This window comes from Sminthopsis crassicaudata, chromosome 1 (assembly GCF_048593235.1).
Source record: "Sminthopsis crassicaudata isolate SCR6 chromosome 1, ASM4859323v1, whole genome shotgun sequence".
In the NCBI taxonomy this organism is placed as follows: Eukaryota; Metazoa; Chordata; class Mammalia; order Dasyuromorphia; family Dasyuridae; genus Sminthopsis; species Sminthopsis crassicaudata.
The window spans coordinates 729,855,772-729,877,217 of NC_133617.1; positions in this window are offsets into that span (position 1 = coordinate 729,855,772).

Genomic DNA, 21,446 nt, shown 5'->3' on the forward strand with positions numbered 1-21,446 from the left:
TTCCTAAGAGATATTTTGTTTTCTTCTATTTTTCTTCATTTTTGGGCTTTCTTTTATTGTTTGTTGTCTCATGGAATCATTGGTTTCCATTTGACCAATTTTTATTTTTTAGAAGTTATTTTTTTTTTCAGTGAGGTTTTGTTTCTCCTTTACCATCTGGCCAATTCTGATTTTTGAGAAGTTAAAAAAAAAAAAAAAAGATTTCTCTCTCTCTCTCTCTCTCTCTCTCTCTCTCTCTCTCTCTCTCTCTCTCTCTCTCTCTCTCTCTCTCTCTCTCTCTCTCTCTCTCTCTCTTTCTCTTTCTCTCTCTCTCTCTCTCTCTCTCTCTTTTAACCAAACTGTATTACTTACTTATTTTCCTATTTTTTCTCTACCATTCTCATGTGATTTTAAGTCACTTTCAGGTTCTTTTTTCTTAATCTCTTTCTTTAGTTCATCTAAGAATTCTTGTTGGGCTCAAATTCAATCTGTTCTTTGAGCCTTTGCTTCTTGATGTTTTCAAGTCATCGTCTTCTGAGTTTATTTCTTTTTTGTTGTTAAATAATAGCTTTTTATTTTCAAAACATATGCAAAGATCATTTTCAACATCCACTCTTGCAAAACCTTGTGTTCCAAAATTTTCTATCTCCCTTCCCCCAACACCCTCCCCCAGACAGCTAGTAATCCAATGTTAAATATATGCAATTCTTCTATACATATTTTCACAATTATCATGCTACACAAGAAAAATTAGATCACAAGGGAAAAAAATGAGAAAGAAAACAAAAGGCAAGCAAACAACAATAAAAAGGTGAAAATACTATGTTGTGATATATATCCAGTCCCTACAGTCCTCCTTCTGGATGCAGATGACTCTCTCCATCACAAATCTATTGGAATTTATCTGAATCATCTCACTGTTGAAAAGAGCCCCATTCACCAAAAGTGATTGATTGTCACATAATCTTGCTCTTGCTGTGTACAATGTTCTCTTGATTCTACTCATTTTACTTAGCATCAGTTCAGGTGACTTTCTCAAGGTCTTTCTGAAATTATTTTGCTGATTGTTTTATTGTAGAGGGCTGGAACTCTGAAAAGTTGTATTTGAAGAAAATCAACGGGGAGTTTAACAGGAGTCAGCAGGAGGTCAGTAAGAGTGCAGGACAGTGCAGAATGTGAACAAGTGGAATAAAGACCTGAGCTTGCAAGCAGCAGTGTCTTTGGGCACTCTGTTGGACATGAGAACCACTGCTAGGAGAGGCAATGGACAGAGATCTCTGAAGACTTCTGAGGGGTAAGATTGGTAAAGAACCACCATATGAAACAGTGGCCAGAGATTTTCTGAAGGCCTGGGAAATAGGCAAGATTAATAAATAGTAATCTCTGGTGGGAGGTTACAATTTTTTATAAAATAATCTTATTCTATAATATTCATATGCCATAACTTATTCAGCCATTATCCAATTGATGGGCATTCATTCAGTTTCCAGTTCCCTGCCATTATAAAAAGGACTACTACATGTGGATCTGTAAAGTTCTCTGTTTCAATTTCCTTGGGGTCTCTGGGAGCAGCCTTCCTTTCAATTCAGTAATCACCACAAGTACAGCCAGGGATTAAAGTCCAAATCCTTTATTGTCTCTATTCCTAATCATTTTCATGGTGATTATTCTACTGAAACTAAGGCCATTTGGAGGACCTCCAGAAAGCTAACCAGAACATTACAATTACCTACTCTAATTCCTTTAATTTATTTTTCTTCTTTTATTGCTAAAGATAACATATCTAATACAATATTGAATAGTAATGATGATAGTGGGCAATGTTGTTTCACCCTTGATCTTATTGGGATTGGTTCTAGTTTATTCTCATTATATATGATGCTTGCTGATCCTTTTAGATTGATGATACTGATTATTTTAAGAAAAAAATCAGTTTATTCCTATGTTCTCTAGTGTTTTTAATAGGAATGGTTATTGGATTTTGTGAAATGCTTTTTCTATATTTAATGAGGTAATCATATGATGGCTATTAGTTTGGTTATTGATTTAGTCAATCATACTAATAGTTTTCCTAATATTGAACCAGCTTTGCATTCCTGGTATAAATCCTACTTGATCATGATGGATTATCCTAGTGATAACTTGCTATAATCTCTTTGCTAATATTTTATTTAAGATTTTTGCATCAATATTCATTAGGGAAATTGGTCTATAATTTTCTTTCTCTGTTTTGACCTACCTGGTTTAGGTATCAGCACCATATTTGTGTCACGAAAGGAATTTGGTAGGATTCCTTTTCCCTATTTTCCCAAATAGTTTGCATAGTACTGGAATGAATTGTTCTTTAAATGTTGGTAGAATTCACTTGTAAATTCATCTAGTCCTGGAGATTTTTTTCTTTGTGAGATGATCAATAGCTTGTTCAATTTCTTTTTCTAAAATGAGACTATTTAAGTAATTTATTTCCACTTCTGTTAAACTGAGCAATCTATATTTTTGTAAGTATTCATCCATTTCACCTAGATTTATTAGATTTATTGGTATATAGTTGGGCAAAATAGCTCCTAATTATTTCTCTAATTTCTTCTTCATTGGTGGAAATTTTAATACTAGCAATTTGATTTTTTCTTTCCTTTTTCTAAGGAAATTAACTAAAGATTTATCCATTTCCTTGTTGTTTTTTTTTAACCATAAAACCAACCCTTAATTTTATTAGTTTAATAGTTTTCTTACTTTCAATTTTATTAATCTTCCCAATTCATTGATCTTCTCTTTCTCTATTTTATTCAAGTAAGCATATAGAAATATAAAATTTCCCCTAAGAACTACTTTAGCTGTATCCCATAAATTTTGGTATGTTATCTCATTATTGTCATTCTCTTGGATGAAATTATCAATTTGTCTATGATTTGTTGTTTCACCCACTTATTCTTTAGGATTAGATTATTTTGATTCCAATAAATTATTGGTCTATTTCCCCCTGGCCCCTTCATTGTATGTAATTTGTATTGCATCATGATCTGAAAAAGATGCATTTACTATTTCTCCCTTTGTGCATTTCATTTTAAAGTTTTTTACACCATAATACATGATCAATTTTTGTGTAAATTCCATGTACCATTGAGAAAAAAATATATATATTCTTTTCTGTCCCCATTCAATATTCTCCAAAGGTCTATCATACCTAAGTTTCTAAAATTCTATTTAACTCATTAACTTCTTTCTTGTTTATTTTGTGGTTCAATTTATCTAGTTCTGATAGAATGAGTTTGAGATCCCTTACTAGTTTTGCTGTCTATTTCTTCTTGCAACTCTCTTTAACTTCTCCTTAAGGAATTTGGTGCACATATGTTTAGTATTGATATCACTTCATATCTATGGTACCCTTTAGTAAAATGTAGTTTTCTTTCTCATCTCTTTTAATTAGATCTACTTTTCTTTTGCTTGATCTGAGATCATGATCAGTACCTCTGCTTTTTTTTTTTCAACTTCAGCTGAAGCATAATAGATTCTGCTCCAGCCTTTTACCTTTACTCTTTACATATCACTCTGCTTTAAATGTGTTTGTTGTAAACAACATACTGTTGGATTCTATCTTTATGGGAGACTTTACCCTATTCTCATTCACAGTTAAAATTACTAACTCTGTATTTCCTGCCATCTTATTTTCTCCAAGTTATACTTTTCTCTTTCTTTTCACCCTTTCCCTTCTCCTCAGTGTTGATTTTGATTTTTTTTGTTTTGATTCTGACCAGCACCTCCGTCAATTTGTCCTCCCCTTTTATAACCCCCTTTCCTTAACCCTTTCCTCTTCTACTTCTATTCTCCCTTCTTTTAGTTTTCCCCTTTCCCTTCCTCTCCTACTTTCCTACAAAAAATGAGACCAATTCTCTATCAAATTAAATATGTCTGATATTTTCTCTTTGATCCAAACCTGATGAAATTAAGATTCTCATGATGTTAATTCCCCCTCCCTTTTTCCCCTCAATTGTAATAAGTATCTTTTGCTTCTTCATGTGATGTAATTTTCCCCATTTAACCTCCTCTTTCTTCTTATTCTAGTACAATCCCTTTTCTACCCCTAGTTTTTTTTTCACATTTCTCCAATAACTTTTTTTCCTCAATATAATTAAACTTATTTTTATTTATCTTTTTTTTACATTTTTATAAAAATTTTATGCATAGGTAATTTTACAGCATTGACAATTGTAAAACCTTTTATTTCAACTTTTCCCCTCCTTCCCCCCACCCCTTCCCCCAGATGGCAGGTTGACCAATACATGTTAAATATGTTAAAGTATAAGTTAAATACAATATATATATATATATATATATATACATGTCCAAACAGTTATTTTGCTGTACAAAAAGAATCGGACTTTGAGTGAATTATTTTCTTCAGTTAACTTTAAATTTTTTTTATTTTTTTTATTTTTTTGCATTTGGCCAATTGAATTTTAAAATTAGTTGTTTGTTTCACTGGATTCCCCCCCCCCCCATTTCACCAATTCTATTTTTTTTTTCAGGGAGTTGTTTTCTGTTTCCATTTCACCAATTCTGTTTTTCAAGGAATTGTTTTCTTTTTTGATTTATCACTCTATCTACCTTCCTATCTCTTTGTCTGTCTGCCTATCTTCCTGCCTATCTGCCTATTATCTCTCTCTGGTCTCAGTCTCAGTCTTCCCACCTACCTATCTACCTACCTCTGTCTGTCTGCCTGCTTGCCTGTTTGTCCATTTATACCTACAAATTTCTGCCTGCCTGTTTGCTTGTTTGTCTGCCTGCCTGCCTATCAGTCTGTCTGTCTATCTATCTATCTATCTATCTATCTATCTATCTATCTACCTACCTACCTACCTACTTATCTTACTACCTCCCTATCTGTCTGCCTGCCTGCCTATCTGTTTTCTTGTTTATCTGCCTGCCTGCTTCTCTATCTATCTACCTACCTTCCTACTCCTCCTTTTATCTCCCTATTGCTCTGCCTGTCTTCTGTCTGCCTATCTATCTATCTATCTATCTATCTATCTATCTATCTATCTATCTATCTATCTATCTACGTAACCACATCTCTCTATTTCTTTATCTTCTCCAATTGTTTATTTGTTTGTATTTATGCTTTTATTTTATTCTGTGTGCTATCTTTCATTTTGAATCCAAGTCAGTATTATTTATGTTTGATAGCAAAAAATCTCTTAGAGAAGAGGAATTGTTTTTTTAAAATTCTCTTTGCATTACATAGCAAAATATGCCAATTAGGTTTTAGAAATGTGCTTTCATGATGATAAAAATACTTTCAAAATTATAGAAAGAATGAGAACCTTATAATGAGAAAACCTGTGTTTTCTGTTAGGAGATGTAAAACCTTGGACAAATTATCAACCTCTCTGAATTTCTCTTTCCTCATCTGTAAAATGGGAATAATTTTAATTATACTATCTATTTTGTGGGGTTGTTTTGCTGCTCTAATGAAGTAATAGAGGTAGAAGTGCATTACAGGCTATAAAAGATCATTAACAGTGTAAATATGACTTTCTAACATCTATAAATAATTGTTCTATATAGTGATTATGAACAGCATTCAGGATGCAATAGCAATTCATCAAAAGGGAAAGCAAACTTCAGATCATGAGAACATTTCTAAAGGCTGATGATTTATATGACACTATCTGTGTCTGTTAAGGCAATTGGTAGAATCTCTATTTATTGGATGGAATCCTGAAAAATCCAGAGTTCCTTTGGGAACAATTATGGAGCTGTCTCTGAGGAAGAGGCTGATTGTCTTTTGTCTCTCTATATCCAAAATGTTTAATGTTATGGAATACTTTAGGAAAGAGCAGCAGCTCAGAGTATATACTAGTATCCTCAATGTATTTTTAAACTCTACATCATTTCATATCAACATTTCCAGTTGTCCTTTCTGTGGATTTCTGAGATGTGGGAAAAAGTAAGTAGGGAAGCTGCTCATCATATCAAGTTATTGAAATGTCTGTGCTATCCATGGTAGATATCGCTAACAATTCCTTGTTGCAGAAGGCAGAGTAGGTAGGAAGGAAGAATTTGGGGAAATAATATGCACAGATACATTCTCACACCCTAACAAAGTGGAGAATGGCTGACCCATGAAATCTCAGCTGCTCAAATGAGCAAGACACATTTTCTAGCAGTAGCTACCTCTCTAGTCAAAGTTCACCAGTGTTAACTCTCTTGGCTCTCTCTTTTTCTCTCAGCTATCTCTCTCAGCTTTTTCTCTTGCCTGTTTCTCCTTCCTTTTAGAATGATATTTTGAGTGTGCTTTCCCATTTTTTTACAGTTGTTAACACTCATCCTTGTTCAGGATCCTCAATACCAATCATACTAACTGCCCTGATTATAGTACACATCATATCACCACTGTATTCTCTGCTTCCCAGAAGTCTTTTCAAGAAGTCCTATTAGCTACCATCTTGTTTCATCTCTCATTTAGTGTTTCATCTCTCACCACACCACCTAGCTGTCCATCTTGTCCTGTGTCTTCCCAATTATTGCATATGCTGGATCCAGGCTTTACAAGACCCAGAGGCCTTCAACAACTCTATAACCTACAATCTGTTCTCCTTGGAAAAATGTTCCTGTATATCCTTATGCTGTCATGGTAGTTATAGAAAGCATTAACAACAGCTCCTTACTTTCTCTTTTTAAATAAATGTTTATTGAAACTCTTGACATCATTATCACTTCCCAATTATGTCAAATTTCCCCAAATAACCCTCCCTTTAAAAAAGGAAATAAAATCAAGCAAGACAAGTCAGTGTATTGGTTCCATATGACAGTATATTCCTCTGTTTGCTTCTATATCTTCTCTGCCACCTTCCTGACTTGCTGCATATGTTAAAATATGTATTCTGACAGCGAGCTTAGATATTTGGATCGCTGCCCTTATATATAATTATTGTTCTTAAGAAAATCCATAAGGATTCAATGGAAGGGGGATCTTAAGAGTAATCAATAAATGGGTAGTATGGGTGCTTTGGTCTACGGGAACATGGAGATTACATGGAACCATAGACAACTGATACATATGTATATGTATATGTATATATATATATATATATATATATATGTATGAATGTATGTATATATATATTTTTTTTTTCGGCAAGGACCATGTTGATTTGATTGAGCTAGAAGTAGATCAGGATCTGGGAGGGAAGAAGAAGGATGGAAGAATATGCACAATGTAGAAAAGTATGAAGCTGTTCAGAGAGTAACAAGCAGGATCTGGGTCTCACTAGTCATAAGTCTAGGGACCCAAAGCAAGAGTGAGAGTATGGGCTCTTTGAGGGTTAAGTAGGAAGATGACAAGTGTAAGCCAGTCACCTCTCTTCCCCAGTCCCTCTCTCCTTCTGATTGAAGAGTGGCAAACTCTTTCCAAAACCTCTATTTAAGGAGGGCAATCAGGGCATTCAGGCCAACATTCTTTTTATTCCCCCATTCTGCTAGATCTCTCTGGACTTCTCCATTATCCCTGGCACCCTGCTGAGAACTTTCCCTATTTAACTACTGTTTTCCAGCTTCCTTTGGTACATTGTGTTTTTCCATTACTTTGTAAACTCCAGGAGTGCAGGGATTGTCTTGCTTTTTGTTGTATCCCTGGTGCCTAGCATGGTGCCTACTATACAGTAGATAGTTAATAAATGATTGAGTAACTGACTATACACATTTGTTACAAAGATTATTAATTAACTGACTACTAACTAGTTTGTTATGAAGATTTGGCTTTTAATTTTGTTTTTCAATGGAGGGAAATGTGGAGAAGAGAAGTTAGATTTTTGTTCATTGAAAAAATAAAATAATATTAAAAAAATGCTGAAGCTACTTAATTACCTAGCACCTATCCACACAATAATAAAGAAAGATCTTTTAAATTCTTACTCCTCTCAGATCAGGGATCTTAGACCACATCATAGTTTTTTATCTATTTGTTCCTTGTTGACGTGAACCCCAAGTCAAAATTCACTGTCTACTTCCTTCTCCACCAATCTGACACACTTCTTTTCTTACTTCCTGTAGGGCATTAAATATAATTCCCTAGCCTTTGGAAATTAAATTCCATTATGGCTTTTCTTCCATTATTAGATCTAATTCCGATGGTTGTTTCTTTAACCCTTAGGTAATGATTTACTGCCCTGTGAGTTTTCTAAACAAATGAGTTTCTAGGATCCATTCCTGTCCAAGCTATATTGGAACCATGATCTTTAGGTGATCTGTGATGTATTTTAAAAATTCTAAAATAATTACTGACTTCTCCCCATTTCTGTCTTCCTAGTTTAGAGGTTCAGGAAAACAAAAATCAGAATGGCCACTCAGGGAAAGAAAGGTTAGCAAAGGGTTACCATCGAATCCATTGGTGCATGGACTATGGCCCTTAACTTTTCATTGACTTTGCACTTTCAAGGCCAAACTTTTCACAGGAAAGTTCTCAGTGTGATGGAATGAACTCATCTGGACATTTTCCAAAAAATCCTTGTGAGAGAGAAATTTCTTTGTCTAAAAACCAGACATATTTACTTAAAAGTTGACAGGAAAGTTGACTTAGAGGTGAAACAGCTACCTGCCTATAACTGTCCCAGGAGATCCTGACTGGCTTGGCTTTCTCAAATGCCTAACCTCAGGGACTTCAGTGTTGCCATGATGGATAACCATTAATTGGCAGTCATAATCAGTTTTGTTCTCTTTGTGGGAAAATTAAATATTGCTGTGTGGGTTTCCTTTAAGTTCAGAATTATGAACAATGACTTTTTTAATCTACTAAAATGTTGTTTCACATGATTTAGATTTTTCATATTGTTTGACAGATGCACTGAGGTTTTCCCATCCTAGTCACCAAACAAGCCTTTTCTATGAACTTGAACCTTATTTTTGCTCTGCCCAGAGATTTGGCTTATGGAAATTGCCTGGAGTGATTGGCTAGGAACAGCATCTGCAATATCATGACTGGCTTCTGTCCCTGTTTGCTCATTCTCCTATTGGTCTCTGTTCAATAGTCATAGCTAATAGACTCAATCTATATTTTGTATATATTATATATTGACTATATATTAGTCAATAGACTTGACTGATTTTCACCATAGTAGAACCTACTCTAAGAAAAGTTATCTGATGACATAACCTTTGAGAACTCAGGGTAAGTGAAATGCCACAATAAGATGAAAAAAACATAGTTGAAGTAGGAAAATAAACTTTCAAAAGTTGCTAAAGGGATGCAAAATGAAATAAGTAGAATCAAAACAACTGTGCCCAACTACTACCATATAAATGGAGAGCCCCCAAACAATCAGCCATGTAAATTGAAGAACCTTCAAATAATCAAAACTGAGTTTGAACAATGAGCCTGAACTTATCTTGGACCCAAAAAGAGATGTACAAAACCCACATCAACAGCACGGAAGGCAGAATTGGTGGATATCTTGCTAGTTTTGCTGAATATTTTCTCCTTTCCTTTATTCTTTGCTACAAAGAATAGTCCTTTATTTTGGGGGAATAATAGAGAACTAGACAAAGAAGTGAAGGTGATATTTAAAAAACAAAATATATCAATAAAATGTAAATTCACAAAAGGTTGCTAAGCCCCAGAGAGTCTTTTGTCCTCATATTGAACCTAGACACCAAACCTTAATGATCAGGACTGCTACCAGGCAAGCTTTTATCACATACTGGCCAACTTTTCATTAGAACCATTTCCTGGGACCTCTTTCACCTTTCATATAATTGCAGTGTAATCCATGTGTCTTCATTGGCAATTAGCTAGGTAGAGTTGGTCTGCCCTATTCTTGAAAGTTCTCCAAAATACAGGTTTTCAAATGACGAGCAGAAAGAGAAAGACATCCTCAATTGGTCTATTGCATTCTTCTGTGTTTTGTTTTTTGTCATTTTCTTTTAGGAATGGTGAAGGTAAGATCTTTAATGGACAAATGAGTGCCTAGCCAGCAGCTCTTTACTTCTTCAATCTGTCGTTTTCTGTTCATCAAAGAACTTTCTCGAGACAGAATATGCTACTGTAATTAACTCCCATCCTCCACCCCCTTTTAAAGACTGAGTACTTTTCTCTATATAATTCCCTAACAACTCTTTGATTTCCCATATCTGTCCAAAAAGAAAAGTCAATAAGATTCTCTGTCCCAAGCTTGTGAGCTGCCGAAGATTTGTTAGCCTCAGCTCTTAAATTCCTTTCATTGCTTTTCAATTTATGTCTGGTTCAGTGTCGTTTTATTCACCTTCTGATATTTCATCCTCTGCTCTAATGATGGAAATAGAATGTGTGTGGGTTACTAAAATAGGAGGGAGAGAGGAGGGAGAGAGGCTCCACAGTGCCAGCATGTTTCCTTTGGCTATTCTCAGAGAGACTGAAAGGGAACTTGAACCTGGTGCCTGATTGGAGTCAGAACTATAAAGAACCTAAGTGAGGAGAAAAATAGAAATGTAAACTTAGCACTTATCATGCAGAATTCTCAAGTGGCAATTTCATGCTATCATTTGTGAATTTAAAAACCACTACTTTCTTTGGATTAGCTTGAGGAATTCTCAAAAGTCCCAGAAAATGAAATTGCAGAGATGAAAGAGATCTTCTATCTCAGAGATTTTTAACTTGAAGACCATGATGTTTTAAATAGAAATATATACATGTATACATATACATATGTGTATACATACACACATGTATTTACTATCTTTCAATATATTTGATTTCCTTTGTAAGTCTATGGGTTTTATTTTATTCATTTAAAAACATTCATTTGAGACAGGCTTCACAGATTTTACCCAACTAACTACAGAAAAAAGCCTCCATAAAGTAAAAAAAAAAAAAAAAAAAAAGATTAAAACCCTTGACTTATTCCATATTTAATGTATAAGAGTGGAAATCTTCCACTTGTATTAAGGTTATAACACAAAAACAAGAGAGCTGGATTGAATCAATTCATCAAAGGCATACACTAGGTATAGGAAATCCTTAATCACTTTGGGAGAGTATAATGCTTTGATCATTGGATAAAGACATACAAGTCAGGAAATGAGACAAGTCTTATGATTTGCTAAATGAATCAGCTAAACCTTGAATCAGCTATGTCTCATGGCCTATGTATAATACAATAATCCATTTCAAAGTTGGAATTCCTGCAGAGGATCAGTTGGGTGGTGACCAAATACAGCAGTGAAGAACTCCTTCAAGAAAACTGCCTTTTTTTGGAGGGAAAGGATTGAATTTCTCCCCATCCCCATCTCCCAACCTGTCAGTATCCCCAGAGCAGCAGTAGCTGATGGCAATATTTGCATCAAGACATGAGAGACACACCAAGAACAAACTAGACAAAAGGAGTACAAGAGGTTTGAAGATTCTTTAAAGGCACTAACCTTCAGAGATCACAAGGGAGCTCTAACTAGAGTAACTTCATTACATCTCCATGAAAAAGGAAAAAGACTTCCAGTAACCAGGAATAAAGAGTTTAGCTTTTGGCCACCTGTGCACTCCAAGTGTGAGCCTACTCAGCACAGAATCTTTGAACAAAAGGAATCTGTGTCCCTGCTTTAGGGAAAGCTGGCTACTAATATTCTTGCTGTACTTTCTAATGAAACACTTTCTATAAAAGTTTTTGGAATTCAATTGAACATTTTCTAGTTGCTAGAGGGGAAGTACTGAATTGAAACTCATAGGTGATAGTCCTAGAAATTACAGTTTTTCAGTGTTGTCCCCTATAATCTTGAGAGGAGTAGTAGACAATCTCTTTCTGAGTACCCAGTTTTTTGGGATCAGAGTGAGTTGGGTGAATACTATAATGACCAATCTAGAGAAGAGGAAATAAAACATATTCCAGTATGCAAAAGCCAGACACTGGAGAGGAAGAATATTATCTGCATAAAACAGTGATGGATGTTTTTTTTTGGGGGTATAGGTTTTGCTTAACTGTTTTTGTCCACTTTTTTTGTCAGTGTTATACAGAAGGATTCAGTTCCTGGGGGTGGAGTGTGAGGGCTGTTTCATCTAAATATGTTTGTGATATAAATACAGAAGGAATCTGTAAACTAATTTTTAAATTTCAAATTCATTAACTAACTCAACTATGTAATGATGTCAAAGCCCTTGTCAATTCTGGTTGGCCTTCTCTGGACACATTCTAGCTTTCCCCAAACTCAGTATATTACTCCCTTTATGACCTACTGAGGAAAGAAGACAATGGGTCTACTCTCAACTCTTTCCTCAGTCTGGAGAAAAAGTTCCGACTAACTTTGGAATTTCTCATTTTAAAGATATACACCTCAATATCTAGCATTGTCTTTTGTCAACATATTTTAATTTATTTGGTTTAATGTCCCATTGTTATTAGGGCAAATAAATGGTAGAAATGTTTTCTCGACTAGATTTTTCAATGTCTATCATGATGTAAAATAAGCTTTCTCTGGTGGACTTAAAAAAAAAAAAAAAACAACACATATTTTTATTTATTTTGATAAATATTTCCCAATTACATATAAAAATAATATTCTTACTTTTTAATTGAGTTCCAAATTCTTTCTCTCCTATTTCTCCTCACTTCAGCTTGATATTGATTATACATTTGAAGTCATTCCCATTTCTAAATTAGCCATTTTATGAAGAAAATATGCAAAAAATATTTTTTTTAAAAGTATGTTTCCATCTACATACAGCATTCAGGAGTTTTCTTTCTAGAAGTGAATAATATTTTTTTTTGTCCTTGGTCCTTTGGAATTGTCTTGGATCACTGTCTTGATCAGAATAGCTAACTCTTTTGTGGTTGGTCATCCGAAACATGTTTATGTTACTGTGTACAATATTCTCCTTCTTCTCCTCACTTCATGCATAAGGCCATGTGTCTTCCCAGGCTTTTTTGAAACTATCCTTCCTCATTGCTTATAGTACAATAGTAGGCCATCATAATCATATACTACAACTTTGTTCAGCCATTCCCCACTATATGGGCATCCCCTCAATTTGCAATTCTTTGGTACTATGAAAAGAGCTACTATAAACATCTTTGCACAGAATGGTCTTTTCCCCTTTTCTTTGACCTCTTTGGGATACAGACCTAGCAGCGGTATTGGTAGGTCAAAGGATATGCACAGTTTAATAGCTTTTTGGGCATAGTTCCAAATTGTTCTGCAGAATGGTTGGACCAGTGCATAACTCCACCAACAGTGCCTTAGTGTCCCAGTTTCCCCACATTCCCTCTTCTGCTGGAATTTTAATAAGGTCCCAGAATAGTCTTATCTGTCATAATTGACAGGATAGCAAGATCATAAGGTCACAGAGCAGAGGTGGAAGAGACTTAGATGCTATTTGGCCCGATTTCTACCCCTCCCCACTATTAGCAGATGAGGAAACTGAATGAAACTCAGAGAGGTTGAGACATGCTCCAATGATACAGCCAGTAACCATGAGGTATGGGGGATAAGAGGAATCTCAATTTAGTGGGTTTTTTTGTTTGTTTGTTTGTTTTTTGTTTTTAACTGTAGAAACAATGTTCTGTCCAGATTTATAATTTTTGGTAAACCCATTTTATCTCTATTTATCTAGAGATTTGAAGAATCATAGTTTTGGGTTCTATTTATTATTCCATCATTTCATATAAATTTTATCATATTTTTCTGAATTCCACATTTCTTACTGGCCAGTAAAATGAGCTAGAGAAGGAAATGGCAAACTATTCCAGTATCTTTACCAAAAAATAAAACAAAACAAGAATTCCCCCCCCCAAAAAAAAAAAAAAAAAAACACAAACAATGATCCCAGTGGGATCATGAAGAGTCAGGAACAATTGAAATGACTGGGAAAAAAATTCTGTGACATTTCCATACACAATTTGTTTTGTCATTACTCAGTGGTATTCTCTTTTACCACTTCTTTATTTCAAGGCAGTATGGGTGTTTATCCAGAGAAGAGAAGATTTAGGGGAGATGAGATAACTGTACTTTGGTGCCCAGCCAATCTAAATTACAAGGATCTGGAGGAACTTGATGTATTCTTCCAACTAGACTCTGCAGTTCATCAAGATGATGACACAGTAGAAAGACCATTACATTTGGAGTCAGAGAACAAGGATTTAAACCTTGGCTCTGCCACTTAATATCTGTGAGATCACACTGAGCCTCTCTAAGCCTCAGTTTTCTCAACTGTAAAATAAGAATGACCTAAAATATCTGTGTGGTACCTTGTATATTCAAGATCCTTCAAATCTCCTTGAATATGGTAAGCATATTTGGTGCATATACATGACTAGGTCTTATGCCTCACTTGCATAATTAGAGGAGAATTGACCAAAGTTGTAGTGCTTGCAGCTCTTTTTTATTGCATTTTTAATTTATGGAATAAAAGAAGCATTTTCATAAAACTATAATAAAATAGATGATTTCATATGAAACTGAATATCTATTATCTGCAATTTGCTATTCCTTTTAAATATATAATAACATTATTAGGTACATTTCTTCTTTCTTTCTTTTTTCTTTCCTACTCTTCCTGCCCTAGAGATGGCTATCATTAGACACAAATAGATATATGTGCATAAAATTATTCTATACATACTTCTATTTATTACTTCTTTCTCTGGATGTAGATAGTATCTTCCTCATATATCTTTTATAGATAATTTGGGTATTTATATTAATAAAAATGACTTAAAGTGTTTCTTGGTTCTGCTCATTTTACTCTTCATTATCTTGTTTTAAGATTACTGACTTCATTATTTCTTTTAGAACAGTAATACTCAATCACAATCGTATACTTGATTAGTTACTCCCCAATTGATGAGCATTCCTGCAATTTCCAATTTTTTTTGTCTCCATAAACAAATTTGCCATAAATATTCTAGAACATATAGGTTCTTTCTCCTTTTTTTACCTAATTATCTTTGGTAACCGACTTAGCAGTGGTGTTGCTGGACCAAAGAATATAGGTAGTTTAATAACTTTCAGTATAACTCCAGATTGCTCTTCAAAATCACTGGATTAGTTCCCAACTCCACCGACAATGAATTAGTGTCCCAATTTTTCTCCATCACCTCCAATACTGGTCACTTCCCCCTCAGTCTGGTGGTATAAAATAATATCTCAAGGTTGTTTTAATTTGCATGTCTTAAGGAATTTTAAATTATGCATGGTTATTGGCAATAAATCTCAAGATAAAATGGGTTTACCAAAAATTATAAATCAGGAAAGAACATTGGTTCTACAGTTAAAAAACAAAACAAAACACTAAATTGAGATCCCTCATATCCCCCATATCTCATGGTTACTGGCTGTATCATTGGAGCATGTCTCAACCTCTCTGAGTTTCATTCAGTTTCCTCATCTGCTAATAGTGGGGAGGGGTAGAAATCGGGCCAAATAGCATCTAAGTCTCTTCCACCTCTGCTCTGTGACCTTATGATCTTGCTATCCTGTCAATTATGACAGATAAGACTATTCTGGGACCTTAGGTTTCTTATGCCCATCACCACTTCTGTGATTTCAGTTATTTCTTTGGGTGAGAAAGCACTTGCAAAGACTGCTGTTTATCCATTGTGGGTACCTTTCCTGTTATATTCTGGACAGCTCCCTGTAGTGGTGAGGCAAGGCACCTAACTATGTCTATTCTTAGACTTGTCTCATATGATCAAATTAGAAGTGCAGTATCTAAAGAAACTGAAAAGTTTTGTGGGGAAAATTAGATGTAGAGAATTTTTTTTTTTTTTTTTTTTTTTTTTTTTTTTTTTGCCTTTCTTTGCATTGTCGATGCTTGGCATACAGTAGGTGCTTAATAAATGCTTACTGACCAACTGATAGATTTTGGAGAACCTCAATAAACATTCAAGAAACATTTATTAATCACCTAATATGTATAAGGAACTGAGACTATCAAGGGAAAACATTCCCTGTACTCAAGGAGCTTATGTTTTAATGAGATAATGTGCTTGAATCCTTTAAGACATTTATAAAAATAGATATGAGGTAACCTTGGCGTGAAAGACACTATTACCTGGAGATGTTTATGGGAGAAAACCCAAGAAAAGTCTTCTACAATTGGTCCCTTTGGAGCTGACTAAAACTCCTAAGATTTAAAATCTCAGACCCATTCTCAGGGCCCATAATTACCTAACCTAGTTCAAAGATTACAGAGCCAGGGCATTGGACCTCATACTGATGACCATGATTGGAGAGCAGACACCAGAGGCTCCAGCTCAAACCCTTGAGTGTCACTTCATGGAAGATTTAATGAGATTTTCCTAACCAGATGATTGGAATAGAAGATTACTCAACAAGCTGTTTCCTATAGGACTAATTATGATGGAAAAGACCATTCTATCCTGAAAATATGGGAAGCCTGATGCTTTGGAGAGATGAATTGGAGACATCATGGTTTTTGGCTCATGTGACACAGCTGGCTTCTGTTGTGTGAATGACTGGATGGCTCTGGGCCTCAATCCCTGTTTTCATCAGTACTCAGCTGCTCCATTTTCAATAATTAATAGGCTGCATTTCTTTCCAATCCTGGAAGAAGAGCACTTTATACTTGATGGAGTTCTTTGAAATTCATTGCCTTGATTAATATTTTTACCTATTTTTAATGAAGAAACAAATAAAAAAGATTAAGTTACTAGTTCTTAATCATACAGCAAATAAAAGTTGGGGTTTAGGTCTTTCAAATTCTTGTTAACCACTCCTGTTTCATTGTGTAATTGTTGACTAACATTTCATTTTGTTATTGTTATCATTGTGATTAAAAATTAGTTCTTTATCTCTATATGCCTTTATTAGTCATTTTAGCTCTTCATTGCCCATTTTAAGATTTTCTTGGCCAAGAGAAAGGTTTGCCTTTTCCTTCTTCAGCTCATTTTAAAGATGAGGAAACTGAGGCAAACAGGTTTAAATGACTTGCATAGGACCACATAGCTAATAAGTGCCTGAGGCCAGATTTGAACACAGAAAAATGAGTCTTTCTAATTCTCATCCTGCACTCTATCCACTATATTAGCTAATTGCTCTGCTACCTCTTTAAGTGAGAGGAAAGAGTGTGAACAAAATATCCCTGCTATTGTCATGTGCCATAAAAAATGAGCAGCCATTCCTGTAATGGACTTCAACTCACTCAACCAGTGGGCTTTGTCTCAAAAGCTGAGATGGGAATGGGCAATATGGGTCCTCCTATGCTTAGCTCTCGAAGGATGCTTCCTCCTATGAAGGATGCTCTTCTCTCTTAGAATCTGCTGACACCTGTATGCTTAGTATCATTTTAACAGTGGTACAAACTTCCCCAGAAGCCATTTTGGCACCCTTCTTTCAGGGTCCCTCCAATCTTTACAGAGATTGGATCACTCCCTTCTTCCTGCTCTCCTCTGGGTACCTGCTATTCATGGTTCATGTCCTCCTCCCCACCCCAAACACATCCTCAAGTGTTTTGTCCCAGTTACCACCCTGTACTCTTTTCAGATTTCTTTAACATTTCTGATCTAGGTTTGGCCTAGATTCAGTATCTCCCCCATCCTCTTGTCTCTTTTGCCTTTGGCATTTTATGGTATCCCTTTGATTCTTTTCATTCTCTGGCTTAAAGTCTTTCTCGGTAACTAGGAGAGTTAGCCCAATTAAACTTGGCTACTATCTAGATTCCAAATGACCAAAATAACCTATTCTTGAGCAAGTGAGTCCCACTCTCAACTCTGGCTACACTCATAGTTTTAATTCATGGTTTCCCTCCATTTCCTGATAGATGATCAAGACCAAAATTTTTTGCCATGTTTTATAAATGTCTTGGAGGATTCTAGAACATTTTCTTCTCATCAACACACACACATATGCACACATGTGTACATATATTATATATACATAAATGTGTATATATACATAAATATGTATTTTATATATATATACCTTTTGTGTGCAATGGTAGCCATCTCTAGGGTGGGGAGGGGAGAAAACAAAAAGAAATATATGATACTTTTGTTGTATATTTGAAAAGAATAGCAAGTTGTACATAGTAGATTTGCAGTTTCGTGTTAATCTTTTTATTATACTGTGTTATAAAAGTATTTGTTTTATTCCATAAATTAAAAACAAAAATTTTAAATTTTGGTGAAATTGGGGAACTGCAGATACAGCAAATATTATCAGTGGTCAGATTCTGTTAATGAGTTGACTGATTTTTTTCTTCCTTTTTCTGTTTTATCTTTTTTATTTTCCACAAGGAATGGCTCTCTGGTTAGAAGATGGCAGAGAGTTATATTTGGAAATGAAGATGATATTAGAAACAAAAGATATCATTAAAATTTTAATGAAAAATAAAGTAAAAAAAAATAATAGCAATAAAATTCAGCAATCTTTGGATGCTACAATAGTGTTAAGATGGAGATTCTCCTATTAAATGAATAAGGGTTATTTAAAATTTTAAAGTCAGCTCAGTATCATCATAGCTTTCATAGGACTGAGAATTAAGCAAAATCTGTAATGTACATCTTTTAAAAAATTGCTTGTTGATATCTTTTGTTTTTCTCTCACATTCATTTTTTACCTAGAGGGTAGCATTTCTCATGCTGGTTTGCTCTTGAATTTCAGCATCTGAGACTGTGACATTAAATGGCTCACCTATCCCCACACAGTCAGTAAGTGTTTGATGTGAGATTCAAACAAAGGTCCAACTGCAAACTCAATCAACTGGCAATCATTCAGCCATGTCTCCTTCTCATTCCTTTCCCTGCCCATTTCCTTTTATGACCATACAATACGTGAACAGTATTTTTTACATCACTTCTTGAAAATCTCATCTCTGGGAAGATGCTGCAAGTGTTTCATACCCACCGTGTGATTCTCCATTCAGTTACTGACAATTATATTTTATGGTTTCTAGCCATATGGCAAAACAAGTATCAGTGTTAAAAAGATGGGGTTTTTTGTTTATGTTTTTTTTTGGTCATGGAGCAATCTTAAGCTGTTGAAAGGGTTGGACAATTTCCCAAATGCGATCCAGATTGCCGTCTTGTTTAGTTTTGGGCACAGTTCATTGTTCAGCTATAGTGTCTATCCCTCACAGAGCAAGTTAATGGGCTGCTCTATATAATTATGTTATCACTTGGAAAATGGATATTTTTTTTCATTTATTTGTTTTTACCTGTGTGGATTGCCAAGACAAACTCTTCGACAATTCATGGACCATGCTTGTTCTATAGTATTAGACAGTAAAGAAACAATGAATAAAATATAGGAATCATAGATCATAGATTCAGAACAGGAAGAGACTTTAGCAATCATTGAGACTAAGCTTCTAATTTTACAGAGGGGGAAACGAAGGCCTGAAGAAGTTCATGACTTGCTCAGGATGACACTGTGGCTCAGGTGGGATTGAACCTGAATTTTTTTGACTCCAAATGTAGTGCTCTATTCATCTTAACATTTTATCAATAAGGGGTTGACAAAACCAATAATCAGTCCATTACAACTATGAATCATATGGGAAGGACTTAGCAAAGCATCTGTACAGATAGTGATATTTCTTCTCTCTGTCTCTCCTGTCTTTCCTACCTCTCCTGTTTCCTTTTCTCCCTTTATCTCCCTCTATTTCTACCTCTCTGTCTCTGTTTGATGGTATCTCTCTCTGAATCTATCTCTCTGTCTCTGTGTGTCTCTCCGTCTATGTCTTTCTCACTTCTCTATCTTTGTCTCTGCCTGTGCCTGTCTCTCTGTCTCTGTTTCTGTCTGTCTATTTATCTGTCTGTATCTCTCTCTGTCTCTGTATCTCTCTGTGTTTCTATCTCCATCTATGTCTTTCTCAACTCTCTGTCTCTGTCTCTCTGTCTGTCTCTCTGTCTCTGTCTCTCTCTGTGTCTCTGTCTCTCTCTGTGTGTGTCTCTGTTTCTGTCTGTCTGTGTCTCTCTGATTTCCTTTCTCTCTCTCTGTTTCTCTCCATCTATGTCTGTTGCTCTCACCTCTCTCTTTCTGTCTCTGTCTGTCTATATTTGTCTTCATCTATTTCTGTCTGTCTGTCTGTCTCTGTCTGTCTCTCTCCATCTATGTCTGTCTCTCTCAACTCTCTGTATCTTTCTGTGTCTCTTTCTCTTTCTCGTTGTCTCTCTGTCTCTCTCTGTTTCTGTCTCTGTCTCTCTCTGTGTGTGTCTCTTTTTTCTCTGTCTCTCTCTGTTTCTGTCTCTGTGTCTCTCTCTCTGTGTCTCTCTTTTCTCTTTGTCTCTCTCTGTTTCTGTCTCTGTCTCTCTGTCTGTCTGTCTGTCTCTCTCTTCCCCTCCCCCTTCTTACACAGCCTATTTGTAGAACTCTATCTAAATATTTAATGATCTATCACTTCCAGCTGAACCCTGGCAGCAGTCAAACAGCTCAGTTATTGCTTCTTGTCTCTGGTTCATTGTTAGGTGAACAATGTTCTTCAGAAACTTTTCTAAACATGGCCTCTCGGTGCTTTAGGCAGGCAGCAGCAGGGGTGACTGCTAGGATTTTATCTGGGGAAGGAAACAATTGGTCAGCAGCAGGCAGGCTAAATTTCACACCACTTCCTGACCCAGATTAAACATCCCCTGGGTTCCTATTGACTCTGGGGGCCAGGGGATCTATTGCCTGGTTTGTTAACCTGTTGCATGCTGACCCAAGGCTTCATTCAAGCCCTTTTGTGACAATGACATCGAGGGAAGTAGTACATTTGTCGTCGGGGTGATATCGTAACCACAACAACAAAGTTTAAAGAAGGTGGCAGAAAACTTCTTTTTAAGGAAGGTTAATTTAGGGGAGATCAGGAAGATCCTGGGATGTCATCCTGGAAATAGAGAGTCAGAATGCCTAGTATAGAGCCCCCTTAAGTGAAACTCTGGGAATATTAGATAAAAAATGCCTTCTCTCACAGTTTTGGATGTCTGGGCTCTTTTTATCAAAATAACTTGTTGAAGTATTCAAATGGAGAAAAGTTCATAATGGGGATAAGGGACATGCAAGAAGGAATCATGACATCTGACAGCTTTCTTCAAGACTTCAGGGAATATATGATCTCCTCAATGTGGGGGTTCCCAGTATTCTGTTCTCGGTGTCAGTCACTGTGCTAAGGGATGGTGCTGCAAAGAAGCAAATGCAATCCCTGCCTGCCAGGAGTCACATTCTCATGGGGGAGATGTTATGTGATACAAGGCCACAATAAAGGTCTCTTTGAAGAACTTTGGGATTGATTCTGAAACACTGGAAATACCAACACGGTGTGTCTACATCAAGAAAGCGCTGTGCTCTAGGAGCAAAGCAGAATTGTGGTATCTCCAAAAAAATATGGGAAGTGACACCAGCCCTGAAGTCAGAAGGACCTGAGTTCAAATCTGAACTCAGACACTCAACACTTACTTCCTAACTGTGTGACCCTGGACTAGTCACTTAACACTAACTGCCTCAGCAAAAAAAAAAAAAAAAGAAAGAAAGAAAAAGAAGGAAGGAAGGAAGGAAGGAAGGAAGGAAGGAAG